We start from the raw sequence: 23177 nt of genomic DNA, 5'->3' as shown, positions 1-23177 counted from the left end.
AAAGTTTACATATTCAATTTCATCAAATCTACAAGCCTGCAGAATGACTTTTTACAGTGTATAGCACCGTTTGTTTTTTTAGAGCAGGGCTATTCAATTAGTTTTTCGTGGGGGCCAGTTCATGAAAAGCATCACAAATGAGGGGCCGGAGAAATAACAGTGATGTAACGGAGATATACATTTTCCTACATTTAAACATACTAATGTTATATTCTGAAACTACATAAAAACAAAATCAGTGCATTGTACAATAGGCTTTTTCTACAAACATGTATTTTCAGACTGCATTCAACAACATAAGTGCATTGTTAGATGTCTAAGTAGGATTTTCTACATCCAGACATGTTCATATGTTATTAATAAATATTTTAAATTTTGCATAACAACATAAGTGCATTGTAAAATGCCCATGTAAGCTTTATTTTACATTTAAATAGGTAAATAAGATCCATATCACACTCATTGAGAATTTAACTTATTGACTCACTTAAGTACACATAACAAAACAGTTTATAATATGGAACATAATTGTTTTATGCTGTTTTTTGTCAAAGCTAATTATTACAGTAGCCATATTTACACTACAACCGCCATCTTAATAACTGGCAAACATTAGGCTAGCTTCTAATAAGACAGAATATGTTTTTAGATTTCGCAAGAGCAGTAAAATCAGTTGTATGTTTGTCAGCGCGATGCACATACAGTGGTGCAGGTGCTGGGCTGTGAGCTATGGGCGATTAACTCGTTTTAATTGCATTCTTGTGTGAGAACGATGACTCGCATAATATTTGAGCATTTAGTCTGCTTTGAATTTTGGGGAAACTTTTTGTCTAGTTCACAAAATCGTTTCAACGAGTTTCCTTTATTAAGACATCTAACGTAAATGTCATTGTGGATAAGCAAGTCATTGAGCTGACATATCAGACAACAATTGTCGGAAAAGGCAGCGTTTTTAAGCTGGAAATACAACAAATAAAGTTAAAACAGCCATAGAGACCGGTCTCTTAACTCACCACTGTCAGCTATTGCATCTTGAGACGCGGGCGCGAGCGGGGGAGACCAAAGCGCGAATATAAACACGTGACACAGCTGCTCGCACCAGTCACGTGACTCGCGCTCTGCAGCTCATGCTGTATGAAACAGACGCACGCGCATCAACTCGTAACTGTACGGCCCGTTCTCTAACTTATTAAATTTATTCTAGAGATGTCTTTTTTACAGACTACCCAGATAGCACACGTACGTCTCAGATACGTATCTGCGAGGTAATCACTCAGATTTCCATTCCGTCTGGAAAACGTATTATAAAGGTCGTTTGCCCATATGAATTACGTATCTGAGACGTATGAGCCCAGCCGTTTTGAAGACGCTTTTAAGATCTTTTCAAGACGCTTGATATTTAGAATGATGTTAGCAGATGTTTCTAAGATATTTCCAAGATGTTTCTTAGATCTTTAAAAGATCTTTATAAGAGCTTTAATCGAGCTCTTTCTAAGATGTTTCTGAGAGCTTTAAAAGACGATTAAAGATCATTAAAAATAAATTGCTCTAAACTACATCTTCTACACAGTTATACACACATATTATTACAATATATCATTAACAACAATTAAAACAGTATTTTCAATAAAACAGGCAGTTGATTGCGTAAAATTTATTTAAATTAGACAAAAGAAAAACATTCATAACATGCATATTTACACGAGTGTATGCAAAAAAAGCAACGTTTTTCTATAACATACAAAGAAACACAATATCTTTAAATTAATCAAATGCTTCCTCGGGCAAAGAACATCTTGGAAGGAATTTCCGCGTCTCCTACAGTGGTAGACGGACGGATTCTTCTTCTGCAGCAGCTGCATTCTAAAAGAAACCATTACAAAAAATAAGGAAAAATTAATTTTACAAACTATGTCATATGTTTTCTTTGTTTCCTCAATATAACTCTAATTAGAATGTCAAACAAAGATAAAATCATCCGTATTAATCGTCAGTATCGTGTATATTATTAATATGAACGTCTTTGCGTTACATTCGTGCTTCACCATGCACTTATATCGATGTCGCAATGCAAAAGAAGAAGGGCAAGAAAGAAACCTGTCCTTTGTCTGCCGATTTAGGGAACATTTGTTTAAGGTATGTAGTAATAATACATTTTAATAATGCTGAGTGTGGGATCAGTTAACTAGAAATTTCGTTGATAATAAGCAATGTATGTACAGTAACTACACGTATGTACAGTAAGTTCACGTTAGATATTTTATGCACGTGTCTGTGGTTATTTTAGGTTGTTGATAGTTAATTTCACTTATAGTTTGAGCCTCGTGTAAATTTCTTAAAAAGCTGTAATTATTATTTTATTTAACATTATTATGTTTGCTGTCAAGACTGATATTTATTTATATATATTTATTGACGTTGATATGTAAACTTAACCTACTCAGTTGTACTTGACTAATGCAATAATGAAAGGTCCACCTGTTTAAGTAAATTGTGAAACATTTGAACATAACAACATTTGGACATAACATACACGCATTGTTTCCGCCTGCATCAATTTAGTTGTATCTGCATTGCTGGTTAACACCTCTGGGCAGATTCTCCATGTTCTTCTTTTATGTGTAGCTGCTCACCTTAAACAGATACAGTACATTGAAGTAATGTTTAAAACAAATTAAGCCCTATAATATTGTTTATGTTTACAATAATTGGTAAAAAGTTTGATGGATAAAATGGTTCTTACCATTCTCTATATAAGCCCCTCTGTTAACTTTTGTTCAAGCCTGTCTAGATCTTTTATCAGTCTAGAAAGATGTTGGAGAAAAGACATCATCCTCTTCTATAATCTCCATCTGTAATTGGACTAACTGGACCAGTGAATGCAGGTGACTCCAAGATTGTCTCGTTTACAGCTGCAATATCAAAAAATAATTGAATTGAGGCTTTTTATATACATTTAGTATTTTTTATTAAAATTCATAATGAGCATATGTATACATTGATTTAAAACAGTACTCAAGACTGTAGATTTACTGTGAGGTTTTGAATGTTGGACAGATTATCAGACCTGCATCTGCCTCAGACATGTTGATGTTTAGCTAATGACGATTTTAAATACATTTATTTTTATTTTTTTTAGGCAACTTACTCTCCATTCGACCTTGCAGGTCACACCATGGTCTCAAGAGGGAAAATGAGTGCTCTATGGATTGAACAGAAAAGGTAGTATTAAACAGTGTTATATATTTAAATGCCATGAACAATGCGTTTATGTTTTCTTCCTAATTATGTCAACAAATGCTCTTTTACCTTGCATGGTACTTTAGGAGAATCAAAACTCCAACCATCTGTATGAGGGTCTGGATGGATAAAGGATGCCCACTGGAGCTGGAAATGATGGATCAGGTCATTTTCATTTGTCACATTTACGAAGAAGCACACTCTAAGGATTGCGTTACCCTGTCTGTGGCAAATACACTAGACAAAAGTATTGGGAGGCCTCATTCTAATAAACATGTTTATTTATTCCAGTGTTTCCAATCAAAACAAATATAAATGCTATACCATATAATACCACTACAAAGAGTTTTGTTTTTTCATTTTTGTTGCAACAGTTTTGTAAGTGCCTTTTTCTGTTCCGAAATGACTACAGCTTCTTGTACAAGTCATTGATAGGTTTAGGTGATGAGTTTTGGGCTAAAAACCTTAAAGTTAAGTTAAGGTCTGGGCTTTATTCAGACCAGTCAAAGTTCTTCCACACCAGACTGAATCACTCATTTTCTGTTTGAACCTTACTTTGTTTGTAGGGTCATTCTTAAGTTGGTATTGAAAAGGGCCCTGCCAAAACCCTTTGCTATAAATTTAGCATCAAACGGTTTTTCTAGAATATCATATGCTGTAGCATTAAGATTTGTGCTCATGGAAATAAGTGAAGTATTTAAACCTGTTCATTAGAAGGAGGCGTCGCAATAGTTATGTCTATATAGTTTATGTTTAACAAGCCAAAATAACCAGGGCTGCTTCTTTTTAAGAACTTTTGGGTATTTTTAAATCAGACAGAGGAATAACAGTCCTTAAATGTGTAATGTACTGCCATAATTTTGATCAAAACGTGAGGTCAGATTCTTGTTAATCTACTGTGTTCTTTCTTGATGGTTAGCCGAGTGTCCCAGGACAGAAAACCTGTTTCGTATGGATCAGAGTCAGACATTAACATCTAATATGTAATATCTAGTGATATGTTTTCTTAGATAATGCTGTGAACAAATGCTCTTTTACCTTGAATATTAGGTGGATCCACACTTGAACCATCTGTATGATGATCTGCACCCACTGGATCTGTAAATGGTGGTGCAGGTAAGTTTCACAAGTAAACAAACTCAAATCCTATTCAGACCATTCATGATTCCAGCAATAACCAAGTTTTCTTCTCACAATAAGACTGCATTTACATTGCAAATCTTAATGCACAGATCAGATTTTTTTTACTATATTCATTTTTTTTCCTGCTCTTTTTATATTTACATAAGACACGATTCATATCTGATAACTGTTACAATATTTGCCAAAACTACAGTTTATATTAGTGTCATGATTTGCACTTGAGTTTTGTATCGACAGGGTCACTGCCAATTTAGGCATGTTTTAATTATGACACTTAAACAATTGTATATGTACATCGATAAAAGTTTTTGCAATCATGGAAACATAAGTGAATTGCAGACAGCATTCTTGTTTTACGAATGTAAAATGGCTGGAGTAGTGATGTCACTAGCTAGATTAATTTTCATTTGACCTCCCCCACAGAAAGACACAGCACATCATTATATCGTTGGCTCCGCCCACTGGTGTTCAGTCTAAAGTAGTAGTTGTTGACAATCATAAAGTTGTAAAAACAGTAAGATTGTGATGTCAGACAAACATTGTGCTGTTGCTGGCTGTGGGAAATTAGTGTCTTTGTGAGGGTCGCAAATAATTTGAAAATATTTGTTTCAAAATATTGCCCCCCTACCATGAACTAAACTGGACTGTCGCAGAGACCAAGTGTAGTAAGGTACGGAGCGCTCACACTAGTCACACCAAACTTTGGAGGTAAAACATACTTTGGTATGATACAGTATGCATAGTGTGAGTACCCCATAATTTTACTGTAAACCATGCCGCTCTTTAGAGCTTACTTCTATGTATATTTAAAACATTCTTCATTCTCTTGTGATTATTTTTGCAGGTTTCTGAATTGATGTCAGATGCAAAGCAGAAGTTTATTTTCTTCCAGTTTGGCTTCATTGTGGAAAAATGCTGGAAACTAAAATGCAGGTGACATTCTTTTGTTTATTGAAGCTATGACAAATAATTTGTCTGTTTAGTTAATGTTTTATACAATGTAACTGTTCCTAAACATTGTTCCTCGAGGTCCTCTGCTATTCACATTTTGTATGTCTTCCTTATTTAACACACCTTATTCAAATCATCAGCTCATTAGTAGAGATCTTCATGAACTGAACTGAGGCTGTGTCCAAATGTTCACACTTGTTGTCTTTGCACTAGACTACTATGACCTTTTTTTGTATTTGGCCTAAGTATTTTAGTGGGCGTGAAGATCCCAAGCGTGCATGTAGAATTAACATTCGATGGGACACACTTAGCATGCGTAAAAATTTAAATCCAGATAGTGCCAGCAATTTGCACCATAACGTATTTGTGTTTTATTAACTACTTTAAATTTATATTTACCATTTTTAAGTTTTTCTGTAAATAAAATGAACACTCTGAAATGAACATTTGCTTATATCAAACTTTTAGATGCAGAATTCTTTGCTCCTGTAAAAAAGCTCTTGGTTTTGAGTATGTAGCTTTATTAAAGTGTATTATTTATTCAGTAGTCCCTAAATAAACGACACAATGTTGCAGTTGCAGATGTTTCAGAAAATACATAACAATAATGCAGAATGTAGAAATGTTAACATACAATTAAAAAGTCTCATGCTTTACATCCAGAACATGATGCACGATGGGATGCACAAAGTGATATTTGGACGCAGCCTCAGTCTGTCAGATCAAAGAGACATACAGAATTCATAGAGCAGTGGGACTCCATGAACAGAGTTGAGAACCACTGGTGTAACTCATTATGCTTACCTGACTCATGCAGAATTCTGGCCTGGTGTTTGGTCCACCCTTTCTCTGGCTTGTGTCTCCGTCTCCATCATCATTATACTCTTGTCAGTGTTATAGTATTGTCGTCTGCGTACCAGGACTTTGTTTCTCAGCTGTCCCTTCTCCTTCAAGCTACATTTTTGTCAAGCTGCAACAAGTTGGAATACATAATTATTAACGTTTAAGGATTTTGATGTATGAAATATGTAACAAAAGCAAAAAATGTACAGACATTCTATTAAAGGCAGGGTAGGCAGGAATTATCTAGGGAACTTTTTTGCAAGTTTGTCTAGGCTGTCTTTATATACGAATGCATGATTGAAATGTAGGTGCTCTGAAGGAGAGAGTATGAAACTCGAGTGTCTGTGGACCTCTCACGACTGTGTTAAACACAGTTAATTATTTCCATCCGGGACGAAACATATGATTAGCTTGCTCAAATATCACTCTCTCTCGCGACCATGGCTCCACCCGTTGCTATGGGATCTGCCTAGACATGCGCACACCCGATTGATTTGAACGTGCACGAGGCAATACGAAGAGCAATAGTACAGCAGAGAAATAGCACTAACAACTCACAGAAACTGCATTCACATCTTACAGTACCTGCATATCCAGTCAGCGAAGGCAAAAAAGGAATAAATGAAGCAATCAAACGAGAGGAAATATCGCGTGGCTTTTCCTCGAGTCGATGATGCAGTAGCAGTATTGTCTGCGGAGTGTAGTCCTCGTCAGAGTCAACAATGCTTTCATCACAGAAACTCTTCCATGCAAAACACTGGCTGAGTGAGTACTAAAAGCCATCCGTTTATAAAAGCCATCTGTTTATATTCCTAGTGATAAAGTTAGGTGTATTATTACATGTGATTGTGACTTGATGTTATGACATGCACCGCGCTCCTTCCTCTCCGCTTGTCTGAGGTAATTCGCGCGTTCATGTGTTTTGGGGGCGTGGCTTAAGAAGAAACCCAGAAGGGAGGGGGTGGAGTGAATGGAAAAGTTAGCTGTGTTTAAAACAGTGCAGAGAGGTATACAGACACTCGATCTCTACACTCTCTTTTTCAGAGTACTTACATTTTACTTATGTATTGATATATAAAGTCAGTTTAAACAAATTTGTAAAAAAGTTTTTTTAGATAATTCCTGCCTATTCTGCCTTTAAGAAATTACCTTTTTGTTGTTTGTTTACTGACCTTTCAACCATATTGCATTTAAAATTGATCATCATACCTTTGGTCTACTGTTAACAGACTACTGTAGAAAACTTTGAATAAAGTAAAAAAAAAGAGAAAAAATTATAAATGCTGAATGTGTCTCATCTTAAATACATTGTTGTTGTTTTTTTCATTGAATTTGGATGTTTTGATGATTTAAGGAAAATTTACGTAGCATATATATTGATGTTTTAATTCAGAGTTTGTTAATGACACTTAATCATTAACAAACATTTAAAAAGGTTTATTACAATACTAATTGATAATATTAAATTAATGTAATAATCTTGTTTTGTTACACCCTAAATCACTGAGCGCACAAACGCTACCCCAGTTACAAGCATGGATGGTTGACTTCATGCAGACATGCGCAGACATCGAAGTACCGCGAGAGTGATTCAAAAGCCCACGAAACAGTGTAATCACGCGGTACTGTGACGTCATACTGGTTAACGCTAAGCCACGTGAAGCGCCCGGACAGAAGGGCTGCACTAATCTTTGGGCTGGAGTAGCCTGTGTCTCGTCGCAGAACGATTTATTTCTCTTTTTCACCTCGATCTTTGGCCTCTTGTGATTTAACAAAACCAACATGTGAAGTTACAACGCTGACGAAGGAGTTTAATCAGTAACGTTAGAGGTAAGTAACCAACTTTATGTTATGCATGTAACGTTAGTGGATCTACAGATTGATTGTCGTATATGATCATTATTTTTTTGGTTTGTTTGTTTGTTTGTAACGTTTATCAATGCAAGCCAAAATCGAGCTGCAAATCCTAAAGGCAAGGCACGTTGAACATGTAACGTTAACCGCTTTTCTCAGCGGTTGTGGGGTAAACATTAGCTAAGTTAGCCTAGACACCCCTGTTTAACTTAAAGTTACTTGAGTTATAAAATGTATCAATCTTTCCGCCCGACTTGCTTGGAGTAAGTTAACGTTATGTAAACGACCTGTAATCACAAGAAGCCTTAAAGTTTTATAGCGAAGTGGTTTGATAATTGAGTTAATATTTTATCAGTTGTATTAGCTATAAAGTTATTTATATCTGTGAATTAATTCGTATTTTTATCAGTTTCTAACAACACATACATGACAAAAGGCTGACGTAACGTTAATAACGTTAAGTTACTTACCAACACGAACAAACTGACAGACAAATTAACTTAAAGCCAACAATTACAAAAAAAAAAAAACATATTATAAATGAAAATAAACGTTATGTTTACGAATTATATTATTTACATGCTAATAATGATGTTAAATGCGAAGAAAATGTTGAAGTGTGCCTGAGGAAATAACGGTAAAATGATGAAAATGGCGCTCACATGACGTAGGAATGGCCTCGCGACCACTGTCTATGCTCGCGACCAGCTCGCGCTTGCGCGACAGAAGGGTTAACTTCCTGCTCCAACCTGCAATTTGAATGCAGGGATAATAACAAATAACCAAAGTTTAATAATATTGCTGGGTTTTTTATAATGCTTAATAAATGATGCGTGTAAATTTACACATATTTATTACGTCACTGACATTGTTTTTTATTGCGTTTATTTCTTTTATATTGATTGAAAATTAAAACCTTATTTAATTTACCTAAAATTTGTTTGTGTTTAACACTGATTTATGTTTTTTTCTGTTTAATATTAGTGTGTCCTGGTAAACGTGTGCTTGGAAACATGCAGATTACAGTATTTACAGAGCCGACCTTGAGGCTATTTTTTTGCATGACATCCACTGATGGATAATCTGTTTACCTAAAAACAGGTAATGTATAAACATTGCAAATATGAATTCACAATTATATAACTTCACAAATATTAAATATTATTTACAATTATTATTAATGATGTACATATTAAATGACATGTTCAGTTGTTATGTTAAGTTATTTGAAGGATATGCATGGTAGATCAATTAGATTATCTTTCTCACTAGCTATAAGCAGCATGCTATATAAATGTTCCACTTAAAGGTTTAGCGGAGGATTTTCTCGAATTTTAGAAAAGAAACGCCGTCTCCGCTTTTTTTTGCGCAACACTCCAGATTGACAACAAGGAGGACCAATAGTCTTGATGATCCACCCGGAAAACCTAAATTCTCTGCAATACCTTTAATGTTTAATGCTCTTTTACCTTGATTGTTAGGGTGGTGTTCATACAAAGCAACTTATTGTTCATCTGCTTGAGAGAAAGTTACTGCTGGGGCTCTCCTGCTAAGGTTGTCTTAATTCTAAAAAGAAATTAAGTCATTTAGGCTTAGGTCATAGCAAGTTTTGAATGAATGACTTTACAATCTGTTTTAATAATGTTTATTTACAATGTATTTTATTCCACTTACATGAATCGTGCAGAGGCTTGATGTTTAGTCCACCGGTTGTCTTCTCCAACCTCTGAGTAAAGCCACCACGAGTGGTCGTGTTAACCAATTTTTTTATCTTAGTGCACATTGTGTCTACATAGTCTAAACGCTTAATAAACTGATAACGTGTAAGGTCATTTAAATGCATAAAACGGTTTTCTTTTATAGGGTAAAGCCCATAAATGGCAAAAACTGATTGGCGCAGGTAGTTTTTTGCTCTTAACCCAGATTTTAGCGTCTTTTTTGCCGTTTCGTATGTGCGTATGTCTCCACATGTGATAGATAAACTTCACAAATAAAAGTAAATTAAAACGCTTGAAACATGTTAATGTCATAAGCTGATTTTTATAATATCAGCTGTGAAAGTGCAGGCCAAAAATCTTCCTTCACATGTAGATAAGGTAATGAATTATTTGGTCACTGTTTCTGTCACTGGTGCAAAATAACTGCCCTAGAGAACATGAAGAATAGCCAAAACTGTGGTATTGCGCTAGCCCTAAAAATTTGAGAATCTTGATGTTTCTAACACTTGGTACAACCGCTTAGTAGGCATGGGCCGGTATAAGATTCTGGCGGTATGATTACCTTTAGCAAAAATACCACGGTTTTACAGTTTTGCTCTATTGCCATTGCTACACTAAAATTTGTTATTTTTAAATGCCAGGTAAAAATAAAGCCTTTAAATTATATTATATATAATATTTTCAAAATGTATATAACATGTAAACATCAAATCAATCACATGACTTAATGATTTAATGAATTTTGTATAAATACAGTTCATACCTTGGAGACGGTATCACAGACCATTTTAGTGGTTTTGTAACCTTGACTGTTTAAAACCTCGGTATACCTTAAAACCGGTAACCTACCGCATAGTACAGTGTTTCCCATACATTTATTTATTTGTGGTGGCCCACCACAGAATCAACACTGGCCCCCACAAATAGAATTTTCATGATTCCCATTTACATTTTTATTTCACTATTTAAAACAGCTTAATTCGGCTTAAAATATAATTTGATATATAATACAGATCAAATACAAATACAGATCAAAGAGTAGAAGTGAAACATATTTCAGGTGCCAACACTAGATCAAACGCAAACACGACATGATGGTGTCACATATATGCTAATTAGCAGGTGACGTCATCACCACCACAGTCTCTCAAAATCCTGTGGGAAACACTGCAGTATCTATTATTTAGGTGGTTGACAGGTCTGTTTGCATGTTATTGTATTGGTAATAATTTATTGTTTATAGTCCAATATTGATTGTGAGAATTATTTCAATTTCCTTAAAAATGTTCTAACATCTTTTTCCTTTCTTTTCTTAATGCAGCACTTCAGGAGAAACCTGCCTGTGATCTGCTAAGATGCACAGATTCAACTCTGGCCCATTGTCATCCCAACACCTTATCTGCCATCAGTTTTGTTTAGTGTCGATCTATTGCAAAAGTTCTTATAAACTTTAAATGAGACTTTGTGTTAAGCAGGGGTTTCCAAACTTTTCATTTCACAACATATTAAGCCCAGGATACACAGCAGGATTTTTGCAATCCAATAAGACCTTATCACACTGTGTGACAAGAATTGTTTAAACTTTAGCAGTAGACTGTCGATGAAGACACCTATTGCATCTGAGGCTGCGACATCCGTCATCAGCATGCGCTAGTGGTAAACAAATACAGGTATGCAGGTCGTAGAAGCAAACACGTTGTTGATGTGCGTTGATCATGCTGAACTTCTTACACTGTCATAAAACTATCGTAGGTGTCTTTGGTCCCAGGACTGGGAAAAGAGGTCTTTAAACCTCTCACACTGTATGAGATAGGACCACCAATTAAGAGCCACGATCACAGAAATCTCCACGATTGTTTCACGATTGGTAATCTTTCATCTGGGACAGCCAAAAATCGTGCCGTGTATTATGGGCTTTAGACATGTGTAATCTTATAGTATATCAAAACCATTGCTAATAATTAATTGGACAAACCATCACTACAATGCAACACTCGCTATCTTACGGTGCGACCCACAAGTGGGTCTTCACCCACAGCTTAAAAACCCTGAGTATGAGTAAGAGTATGTTGTATTGTAATTAAAGTCACATCTAAGTGTTATGGAGCAGTTTGTCATTATATTCACAGTATTACATGGTTCTTTCAGCAGTTTCTACGTTACAATGCTCTTAAAGTGTCCTGATCAGCTTTGGGTCTTGTGAAGTAATGTAATGAGAATGTGATCAATAGCTTTGCAGTATTTTTGGTTAAACATTTTATTCAAATTTGGTAAACAATCTAGTCAATATAATTCATGCTGTGATGCTGGATTAAACCTGGTCAAATGAATGTGTGTTGTGTTTTCAATTTTTTGTGAGGTTTCTTCATCTATATATAAACATTAAAGTTAAAAGTTTCAACCTTAGATATATAGCTGTTGACAAACACACTTAATATGAGTCACACCCAGTAATTATACTAAGCAGGAATTGCAGAAAGCAGTAAAGCAGGGTCACCTTAAGATAATCAGCTTGTTGGCAATTGTTTTATTTATTTAAATGTATAACTTTTTTCATTTCAGACTGATACAACAGTCAGAGGGGCAGTGGCTGTTGGCAATGATGTTCCTGTGTGTTTTGTATTTGTTAATATTTTGTAGTCAGAAAGAGTATGAGATCACCTTTTCTTGTGCATGGTGCTTTATCTAAGTGCCTTTTTAACGTTTTGGACTAAACGCAAAATGTCTATATTGCTTTTTTTATTATACGTGATATGGGCTTTTATATTTAATTATATTTTTGCTTCAAAATTAATGCCAACCCTTAAAAACCCGTTAACTATATTTTTAAAACAATTAAACAAGACATTTATTTAAAAAATGAAATGAGTTGGAGGTCTTTGCTGATTCGTCTGCGTTTGATCGGATTCAAGACCAAACGGAGATGCATTGCAGGCAGGTAGGATTTAGAATTTTTTTTAAGATCTTAAATACGTCTTGTAGAGATATGGAAGACGCATTATTTAAAGACGATCGTCAGCAGATGTAAAGATCTTTACAAGACGTATCTGAGACGTACGTGTGCTATCTGGGTACATAAAGGGCCGGATCAAATTACCTGGGGGGCCGGGTTTGGCCCGCGGGCCGCCAATTGAATAGCCCTGTTTTAGAGTGTATACATGTACAACACATAATGCAAATCTGTACATACGTCTTCATGTATGTACGTCATTATTATTTTATAACTTTACTTATTATAATGTTATTTCTATGTTGTCATACAACGAAAATTAAGGCCTCACTTCTGTTTTGCCTTTAATCGTCATTTCTACAGCATTGTGACAATTTCAAAAATAAACTGACCTAAAATAAATTTGTCTTATTGCGCCATCTAGTCTGGAGTCTGTCTGGAGAAATCCCCTGAACATTCAAGTAAGAGACCAAGTGCAAGTGGAGATGACATCTTGTCAGATTCGATGGGTGTGAACTGACAAATAATTTTGAGTTTATTAATAAAAATAGGAAAGAGCTTCATTAATATAGAAGGTGCCAAACCTGAGCATTCAGTGTTACTTATGAATGCATCAAATACTTTAAGCATGTTGCTGAAATAATTTTAAGGGGTGGTTTCTTGGACAAGGATTATCTTAAACCAGGACTAGGCCTTATAGTTTAATTATAAAACTACCTTTAATAAACATGCTTTACTAAAAAATTACTTGTGTGTGCATTCTGAGGCAAAACAAATGGCTCTGATGTATTTTAAGATATTATTTTCAGTTTGAACAGCTCTTAAAAATAGTCGAATCCCTGTCCGGAAACACCCCCAAGAGTTTAAATGGACAGAAATAAACGTCTGAATGCTCAAGTAAAACCAATAAAGGTGTGATTTAAAATATAAGATAACCACTTTTATAGTAAATGTGTGTATGTTTTTAACAAAAAATGGTGCACCTTACATTAGGTAAACCAGTAGACTACTGAGCAACATGCTCTTATAATAAAAAGTAAACAACTGACCTGTGTGTCACTCATCACATCTGAATGATGTTACTTTAACCAAACTATAAAACAACAATTGTTGGATTCTGTTATAATATATCTGCACTGTATCTGTATGTTTGCAAATACAATCTCAATTTGAATCGGTAATGTTTGTATATATTTACAGAAGAGTATGGTGCCTTTTGCCATGGTACAGATTGCCTTGTTAAATGTGTTTTATGTCACAGTCACAGCATGGTACCTTTATTTTATACCACCAACAGCTTAGCAAGATTATACCTTACACTTGGGGTCAAAGTTCAGTTTGAGTCTTGGGTTATGATAAGAAAATGTATATCCTACTTTATACGCTTGACTACTTCCATGCTTGCGGACCTAGATTAGATTTTCATTTTGTTAGTTGAAATTTTTTATTTTTTAAAGTATGAGCATTATTTTGTATTGTACACACATTTGGAGATACATTGTTACAATTTTGAAAAAGTTACAGGTTCACATGAGTTTATAATAAATTTAATTTTAAAATGGCTTCCAATGTGCAAACGTGTTTTCACATATTAAATGTGCAAAATCACATGCATGTTTGTGGTTACATGTGATGTGATTTTGATCATGTGAAATGCATCTTTTTCTGTAAGGGTACCTGTGTAACATAAATCCAAGTTAGTATCATTCAGGACGTCAGGGGCTCCACCAGCAATTCTTGGCCCTAAATTTAAGAACAATATTTCAGTTTGTGTGCCTATGTGTACTTAAATAGTAGCACAAAATGGTCTGGTGAAATTAAATCTTAATATGATTTTAAAGAAAGAAAGTGCTTTGTAACGGAGTTATCGAAAATGAACATCACTTTCTTACCATAAAAGTCAACATAATCAAACATGCGGTTCTCAAAATATAACATTAAAAAAACTCACACAGAAGTGTTTTTTACACTTATTTCCTATAATATGACCAAAAATTTTACGACTGTGACTAGTTTTGATGTATTTCTAAGAAATAAGTCATGAAACATATATGTTTATTGTTAAAACAAGATTTAATTCTATAAATTGTTATCAAAAATATATAAAATAATGCCATAAATATATAAAATAAGTATAATCTATTCATTAGTAATAATGAATAGATGATACTTAGTAAGTGTTTTGAAATGTTTTTGTTAGGAATTATTATTATTACTGATAATAATAATGACAGAAAAAAAAACAGTGAAAGTATTTTCCATTATTTTTATTAGTGCATTTTACTACTTTGCTCATCCACCTGGCTGCAGAGTTTTGCTATTTAGAATCACTTGGATTCAATAAAATAATAAACGAGATGTACACTTTGATTTATTGCAGGCCCCCAATGGACAGAATTCCACACAACCTGGCATGCACCCTGAGGATATCAGCATGACCATGCATATCAAATATGGTGCAATTCAGAACATCTCAGTAGAAGATATAGAGATCATTTTGTAACTTGCAACTCTGTTGAATAGCTCCCATATTTGGATGAAATATTTCAAATGAAATATACTTAATGAAGTGTCCTACCATGGTGCTTTCTTTTGGGAATTATTTTTAGTGTTGGGCTTAATGCCATTGAGGGAGGGGGAAAAGAACTGCATTCTTTGGTACACTGCAAAAAATGACTTTCTCACTTAGTATTTTTGTCTTGTTTTCAGTGGAAGTATCTAAAAGTTCTTGAGTTAAAATGCTTTTTCTTGATGAGCAAAATTACCTAGGTAAGTAAGTCTGGTTTTGAGACAGATGATATACAGTTTGGGTGAAATTGTCCTTAAAACAAGCAAAATGATCTGCCAATGGGGTGAGAAAAAAAATTGTGAAATAAGATTTATTTTTTCTTAAACACTTAATTCAAGTAAAATTTTCTCACCCCATTGGCAGTTATTTTTGCTTGTTTTAAGCACAAATTCACTTAAAATGTATATTTTTTTGTCTAAAAACTAGTATCATTTTCCCAAGTCATTCTGCTCATCAAGAAAATACATCCCGATTCAAAAAAAAATAGATATTTTTACTGCAAACAAGACAAAAATACTAAGCAAGAAAGTCATTTTTTGCAGTGTAACAGAGTTACGTTAATGGAGTTACAGAACAGCACATTTTAAAGTTTCCTATAAACCTTAAGAAATATTTTTTCTACCTTTCTATGTCAAAACAATATCAAGGGAAATATGTACAACATAAAATGTTGGTAATATCTTTAACAATTACTTTCAGATTAATGAGCTGTTCAGGAGCACAAATCCATACTGCCTGACACTCAACTTGTCATTATCTTCAGAAATGCTGTAACGTTTTATCTACGGCACATAGAAAGAAACTTAAACCTGTTTTGTAAACTTATTGGTAATCATACCAGATGTGTTTTATAGAGATGTGTAAAGTTTTATTTTTTACCCTAGATGTTAACAGGCACGTGATCTTCCCCTATTGTTTTTGATCACTATAATCAGTGTTTGGTCAGAAACTAACCATGTCTGTAGGTATAAGATGATTCAATGTGCAAATGTAAATTTAACAGAAAAATAAAGTACAGTAATCAAATATGTGACCAAATCACGAAATGCCGTGAGACTGGGTTGCAAATATTCAGATAAAATGCAACATTCTTAACATACATGATATGGTTTGTATGAACCTTTACCCAAACACCCTTAGCTTCATCTACTAGATAATTGTGACCCTGCCTGTGAAAACCCAGCTGAAGTATTTATTTCTGATTTACTGTTTTCTACATAAAATCATTCTGCATAATGTAAAGAACATTCACTGAAAATATAAACTTGATGTCTTTAATATTGACTTATTAAGTTCATGTCAGCAATTGAAATCATAATGAAATAAATGTTTTAAATCAAACTGTGATGCTCTTTATCTTTATAATATCAATTAAATTACTACTATTACGGTTACTAATAAAAAATTATCTTTGGGGGGCCGAAAAGTGTGTGGGCCCTTAGAAATGTATTAGGAGACAATTAAATTTACACTATTATTTCACTTATACAATACGATACAATACAATACGATACGATTCAACTTAGTATGATTATTGATTGTTATTATTACCATTATAAGTGATATGATTATAAATGGTATAAGTGTAAGTGAAACAGTTCTTATGAAACATAAATCTCAATAACTATACTTTATGAAAATAACAGATTTTCTTCAAACTTTTGTGTAGATGAGTGTTTATGAGTCTACAAAAACAAAGTGAACAATTTTGTGTAAGAATTTGCATATGCTTTGTATGATCATAGTTTTATCCAGTTTTGTTTTTGCTTAGTAATTACAATGAAAAAATTATTTAATAAGCACAGTCTCTGGGTTAGTAAGAGGTCCAAACACAATCAAATGTACCAATCCATGGGTTAGTGATAATTCTAATAAACACTGGAAACTAAACAATATTTGTTTATATTCTCCCATATCTTTATAGTATTGCTTCTTTAAATTTTAATAAACAAATTAAGAAATAAAAATTACCATTAAAAACTGAGTACTGTGGCCTGTTTCAGAAAGAAGGTTTAGTGAAAACTCAGTATGTTAAATGAAGGAAAAGCCAATTTGATATTCTTGGGTGTAGAGTCCATCTAAGTGACTTAAATGTCATGTCCTTGTATACAGGATCTTGTCGATGATGATGTTGTGTACATTTGTAGGGAGTTCCATTTATGTTGGGAGAGGGTTTTTAGGCCCTGAATTGTTGCCATGGTGAATTGGATTAGAGCTTTATTGATAATGGCTTTTAATAATAGTTGTGCATGCGTTTAACTACGAGTCAATTTACTCAGAGTTGCTTGAACGTACCCAGATCAGCTGTTCTGAAACCTTAGAGTTTCCCATCTCAGGGTAAATCAACTCAGAGTTCAATTTTTTACTTTTAAGGTTGGTTGAACTTTCTTTATAAAATGTTCCCATTATCATCACACTCTGTGCAACAATAATCATAGTTGTTTTTATCATCTGTGTAGCACCACAGATACTTTTTTCTTCATTGTAGCCACAGGGGTGATCTTGCCGGCATCTTTTCTCAGTCACGGTTGAGTAGCAGTCTTCTGAAATACAGCATTTGTCATTGTTTTTATCATCCGTGTAGCACCACCTATAATTTGAACCATATTTGGCACAAGCGTGGTTGTTGCGGCAGTACTTCCCATTTTTGGCCTTACTTTGCCTCAGTGGAGGGCTGCAGTAGTCCCAGCCAGAATTGGTCTTGCACCAGTAGTAGTCCTTTCCGTATGTGGCGCAGGGGTGATCATCCAAGCACTTCTTTCCTTTAGCCGTGATGAGTGAGTACCGGGGTGAGCACTCTATCAGGGTCTGGCCTGAGTAACATCTGTAGGAATTGAGTTTGTCCTGGTACAGACAGGGAGAGGAGCAGCAGGGCTTGATTTCACCTCCTGCATTACAATAACAGCGGTCACTAAAGTGAGTGATTCTTGAACAGGGTGATCCGTCTGCTGCAGTCATCTGTTTCTCTGAGATCAGCAGGCATTCAACAGCATCCGACACCACAGATACATCTCTCTTTCTGACCTTATTATGCACATACTCCCTTACCAGTGGATTAAGTAAGGGATAATGTAGAGGCAGCCGGTAGTTATTGGGAAATAAGCCCCGACAGTGTGATCAGGACCCGACGCGAAGCGGAGGGTCTTGTATCGCACTGAAGGGGCTTATTTCCAGTGGCTACCGGCTGCCTCTACATTATCCCGCTTATTACACGGCTACTTGCCACATAAGAAAAAAAAACTGGACATGAATATGAATTTGAAACATTTTATTGGCATATTTGTTTTAAATTAACATTTTTATCCTTCCGCGAAACTTTGCACAGATGCATAAAATGATCGTAATACCTTATAAAGATCCTCTGCTTCATACATGTCTCCATTTTTTCTCTTTGAGAAGTTTTAATCCCCATTCTGTATTTTTTTGTTTGTGTGCTTCGTAGCTGTCATGCTCTATTTTGTCAAGTTCAGTCTCAGTAAGCTGTCTGTCTCTTGTCGTGGTTGTCGAGTGTTTGTCACAAGATGGCGCCACACAGACAGTAATCTTTATCAGGGGCGGCGTTTGCGTATGGCAGGGTATGGCAGTTGCCATACCCTAGCATTCAGACAAAACACCAGAAATCAACAGGCTATAATGATGCTCATTAAAGATAATTTTAAATATTTCAGTAGAACATATCTGATTATTGGTACATTACTAATATGGATAATTTACACGTGTGCTCGACTTCATGCTATAATACAGGAACCGACATGCGGATGATATCAACGTGCCGCGAGAGCGGTTTGAAAGCAAACTCTTCTGATGATTTCTCGCCTCACCCTCGCGGTACTTTGATGTCATCAGCCTGTCGTTCTTGCTTGAAGAGCAGCTTGAAGTCCTTGCAGGAGGTTTCATGATGACCGCTGTTGTTATAATCTTTATTTTCGCAAGTAAACTCCTTTTTTTTGTTTTAACATTCAAACAGACTCACGGTTCTCCCCCACACTCGCGCAATGAATATTGCATACATTATTCCAGAAGTAAAATGATTTGTTCTCTGTGGAAAAATAAACATGTTCTCTTACACTGGGAAATTGTAGCGCAGTCTAAGTGTATTAATTATTTGCGCGCGTTTTTGAATATGGCGATTTATGGAATAAAAACTGCACGGCGACAAAGGTAAGACTTGTTTTTGCATTTACCCCTTTTTTACCAAGAGTTTTATTTAGTGTTTTAGTCTTAGTTGGTTATCTGGCTGGGTTAACTACGTGTGCTCTATTACATCATTAAAAGTCTTTATCGTGTTAAGTGTTTATTGGCTGTCATGACAAGATTTGTGACGGGATGTTACAGTATGTTTTGATATTATCTTGATTTAGTTTATCTGTTGCTGGAGTTGCACTTAGTTAAGAATGACAACATTTGAAAAGCATTTTAAACAACCATGGTGTCTATTTTTGTTTTTCAATTGTATTGCTTCCGTATTGTTGTCAGTAAGTGTATCCGTGCAATCATAGTATGATTTTGTACAGGTTGGTGGAGCAGACATCCCAACCTGCAAAAAGCCATTTCAGGGAGGTATCCCGAAGCCCCCCCCCCCTCAAAAAAATAAAAATAAAGGAGGACAAGGATATTACATTTCAAGATATAAAAGCATAATATTAATTTCTAGAGGTCTATGCAATTATTGGTAACACTTTACTAGGTCTCATTTGTTAACATTAGTTAATGTAACTAACATGAACAAACCATGAGCAGTACATTTGTTACTGTATTTGCTAATCTTTGTTAACGTTAGTTAACAAAAAATACAGCTGTTCATGGTTTGTTCGTGTTAGTTCACAGTGCATTAACTAATGTTAACAAGATTTGAATAATGTATTAGTAAATGTTTAAATTAACATTAACAAAGATAAAAAATGCTTTATAAATGCAGTTCATTATTATATGTTAAAGCTCCCGTTCTGTCTGTGATTTTGAAGCTTTGATTGTGTTTATAGTGGGCAATATAACATGTGTTCATGTTTCACGTGTAAAAAAAACGCGGTATTTTTCACACAATTTACTTATCTGTATAGCGCTGTTTTCACTGTCCTCAAAACAGGCTGATGTCTTCCTTGTTATGTGAAGTCCCTCCTTTAGAAATACGTATGGAGTTTCTGATTGTGTAGTTTGTTTAGTGTGCTGTGATTCGATAGCAGCTTAGCTTAGCAGAGCGTTCTGAGCCAAAGCTTGTGACTGACGTATTCCTGTGGGCGGAGTTTAGTCAACGAACTGTTTTACTGACGTCATTAAAGCAGGAAATAGAGGGCTGTAGTCCAAACCGGCCGTTCGTTGTAGGCTTTTAAAGAGGAATTCTATTGAAGAAAATATACCGCCTGGCAGTGAACTTTGAGCTTTATCATTTTACAGGTATTATTTATGCCATTATAGCAAAATTACACACTAACTAGGGTTTAAAAATGGTATCAGGAAGAACGTGACCTTTAACTAATGTAGTAAACTAATGTTAGCTAATGAACCTTATTTTAAAGTGTTACCCAATTATTTGTTAATTATTTTAGAATATGTAGATTACTTTTACTATTTAAGCTGCTTATAATATTTATATAAACTGTATTATTTATATTCTATTGCAACTTTAAACAGGTCTAAGGAGTTTGTTGTTTTCATGTAGCCTTGGCAACTAGTAGCCAGCCTGAAAAATATGCACATGATATGCACTTGTTGAGAGAAGAGATAAAGCCCGCCCACACTGACAATTGATTGGTTGATTTACCAGGGCAGGCCAATCAGGATGCTCTCTGTCTTACATGCGCTTAATGAGGCACACTAGCACACACACGCAAGGTCTCCCCCTACCTCTCTGCCGTGCGCGTGCTACTCTTTCTTGCTCGCTCTAGATTCCGGGAGATTTTAACTACTTTGCGGGCATCAGGGAGCCGCTATCAAAATGCGGGAGACTCCCGGAACTTCCGGGAGACTTGGGATGTCTGGTGGAGTATGTACACATATGGATATAATGTGGTTTCATAGATTTGTTATTTGAATGGCCTTCTTGTACGAATAATTTTTGCCATACCCTAGGTTTTCGTGAAACGCCGCCACTGATCTTTATTGATCTTTATTGGCGCGGAGCAATATTACTCGTGCAAGTAGTCCGGCTATGCGTTATTATTTTGGAGCGGTTATTATTCGAAAAGAACGAACCTGCAAATGTCTCAACTGACCAATCAGAATCAAGCATTACAGAGAGCCGTGTAATAACAAAAGTTATTAGACAGGCACTTCCAGCAGAGACCTTTAGGTCTTCTATTACAGTGTAGTATGTGTTCATGCTGTCAAAGCCTAATTTTACTCTCATCTCCATCATCTTGACTCTCTTCTCAGGGGGGTCTTCAAGGGTGACTTCAGAGGGTCTTAAAACTCTTTTCAAAGCATTTAATTTGTTTTGTGTATCTGTGTTTTGTGCATCTGTGATTTGCATATCTGTGTTCATTTGGTCTTCGTTGTTCATATGCTGATTAGTTAATGTCATAAATGTCTTCTTAACCTTGTCTAATTCATTATTGTCAAAACAATCATCAAAAACCTGAATTGACTGATCTGAATCTGGGTGCTGCTGCCTATAGAGTTCACTGAGCCTTTGATTAAGATTTGAGACACTCATCAGGTTTATGTCAGGCTGTGATGGTTGGTTTTTCCCTATATAGCCAAAGGACAAAGATTTGTCATCGTCGTCGTTGTGTTTATAACAGACCGCCGTCCAGATATGAGAGGGCACCGTCACCTTCTCAGGGTCTTCAGAGATTTCCCTTTGTGGTATTCGTACATTCCTATCAGGTACCGCACCTGTGACAATGTAGACTGTTGCCAAATTTCCATCATTCCTAATTCTTGTTTTTAGGAAACTCTTCAGTTTTATCTCCCAACTCTTCCAGTATAAACGGTTGAAACAAGCGTCCATGGGTACCACATTTGTCAGTGTAAACGTTGCCTCACGGCCAAAGCAGTTGGGGTTCAGGTGTCCACGGTCATATCCAGTGTCAGTGTAATGGCTGCTCATGGCTTGAAATCGTTTAATACCTTTAGCAGTCCTGACATCAATGTCTTTCTCAAGGACCATATAGTCAATCGGAGATGTAGGTAGGGAAATCTGCAAAAGAAATACTGTGTTTGTTAGATGGGTGTTTTGATGTTTTGCTTTGAGTAAAAAAACTGATTTTCTAAATGTAATAGTGGAAAATGATTATGTTCTTACTGTCTACAATGTATTGCATGTTTATTGTACAATTACTGTATAAAATGTATGACAAAGTACAATACAATGTCATTTTAAATATATGCAATGAAAACCAACTTAATTTAACAGTGAAATGCAAAGCTTTAACTGCTAATGAATGTATTTTGTCTTTAGTTTATAGTCAGTTACCTGTGGCTCAATGTGCCAGATGTCTCTCCGTGTAGCGGGGGTTAAACATGCAGGATCAAATGTGTAGGCACTGTAGAGAGGAATCCTGTCAGGACTTGAATACAGCGTAGCAAAATAAGCACTATCATACTGCATCTTCTGACAGATTTTCTTGGCATTCTGATCCATTCCTCTTGGTTCTTTGTCTTTGTAGAAAAACTCCTTACACTCGTTGAAGCTTGTGACCACTTTTGCCTGAGCACTGAATGCTCCCAGCACAACACAGGTGAACAGAGACAGAACAAACATGATTTGATGTTGGTCTTGTGTAGAACAGAGACACCAGAAGCAAAGCTGCTTTAAATACTCAGAATACTCAAGAGTCAGAGATGTGTTTGGGTGGGATGGAAATTAACAAATGGGTAATGTGATGAGAAACTTTGATTTATAATTAAACAAATAGAGCTGTTGCTCAATAAATGCAGTGTTTGCAATTTTCACTTCAGTTTTCTTAAG

The 23177-nt window shown here is 35.3% G+C and overlaps 3 long non-coding RNA genes and 1 pseudogene across 13 annotated transcripts; 2 read left to right on the top strand and 2 right to left on the bottom strand.

The window, feature by feature from the left end:
• Positions 1-2305: 2305 nt before the first annotated feature.
• LOC129414337 (uncharacterized) lies at positions 2306-10329 on the bottom strand. Of its 11 annotated transcripts, none has more exons than XR_012359426.1 (9): positions 9501-9515; positions 7327-7420; positions 6139-6304; positions 4279-4338; positions 4138-4182; positions 3310-3387; positions 3149-3202; positions 2744-2912; positions 2306-2633 (listed from the first exon to the last, which is right to left on the bottom strand). It is a non-coding gene; the product is annotated as an uncharacterized lncRNA (long non-coding RNA). The 11 variants fall into 11 exon arrangements; XR_012359427.1 differs by lacking the exon at positions 9501-9515 and adding an exon at positions 8694-9146; XR_012359424.1 differs by having other exon boundaries at positions 2307-2633; positions 7350-7420; positions 9501-10329.
• LOC129414336 (uncharacterized) lies at positions 2746-6288 on the top strand. The gene is made up of 6 exons (XR_012359431.1): positions 2746-2885; positions 3140-3222; positions 3327-3405; positions 4291-4356; positions 5228-5316; positions 6152-6288. It is a non-coding gene; the product is annotated as an uncharacterized lncRNA (long non-coding RNA).
• On the top strand, positions 7854-12079 carry LOC129442085 (uncharacterized). Its single transcript, XR_008643764.2, has 3 exons — positions 7854-8007; positions 9016-9132; positions 11071-12079. It is a non-coding gene; the product is annotated as an uncharacterized lncRNA (long non-coding RNA).
• A 5215-nt stretch (positions 12080-17294) lies between these two features.
• LOC141350861 (uncharacterized) lies at positions 17295-23021 on the bottom strand (annotated as a pseudogene).
• Between the last annotated feature and the right edge of the window lie 156 nt (positions 23022-23177).

The sequence above is a fragment of the Misgurnus anguillicaudatus genome, chromosome 19, assembly GCF_027580225.2.
Source record: "Misgurnus anguillicaudatus chromosome 19, ASM2758022v2, whole genome shotgun sequence".
Taxonomy (NCBI): domain Eukaryota; kingdom Metazoa; phylum Chordata; class Actinopteri; order Cypriniformes; family Cobitidae; genus Misgurnus; species Misgurnus anguillicaudatus.
The sequence above is the reverse complement of the archived record's forward strand: the minus strand, read 5'-3'. Positions and strand labels throughout refer to the sequence as shown.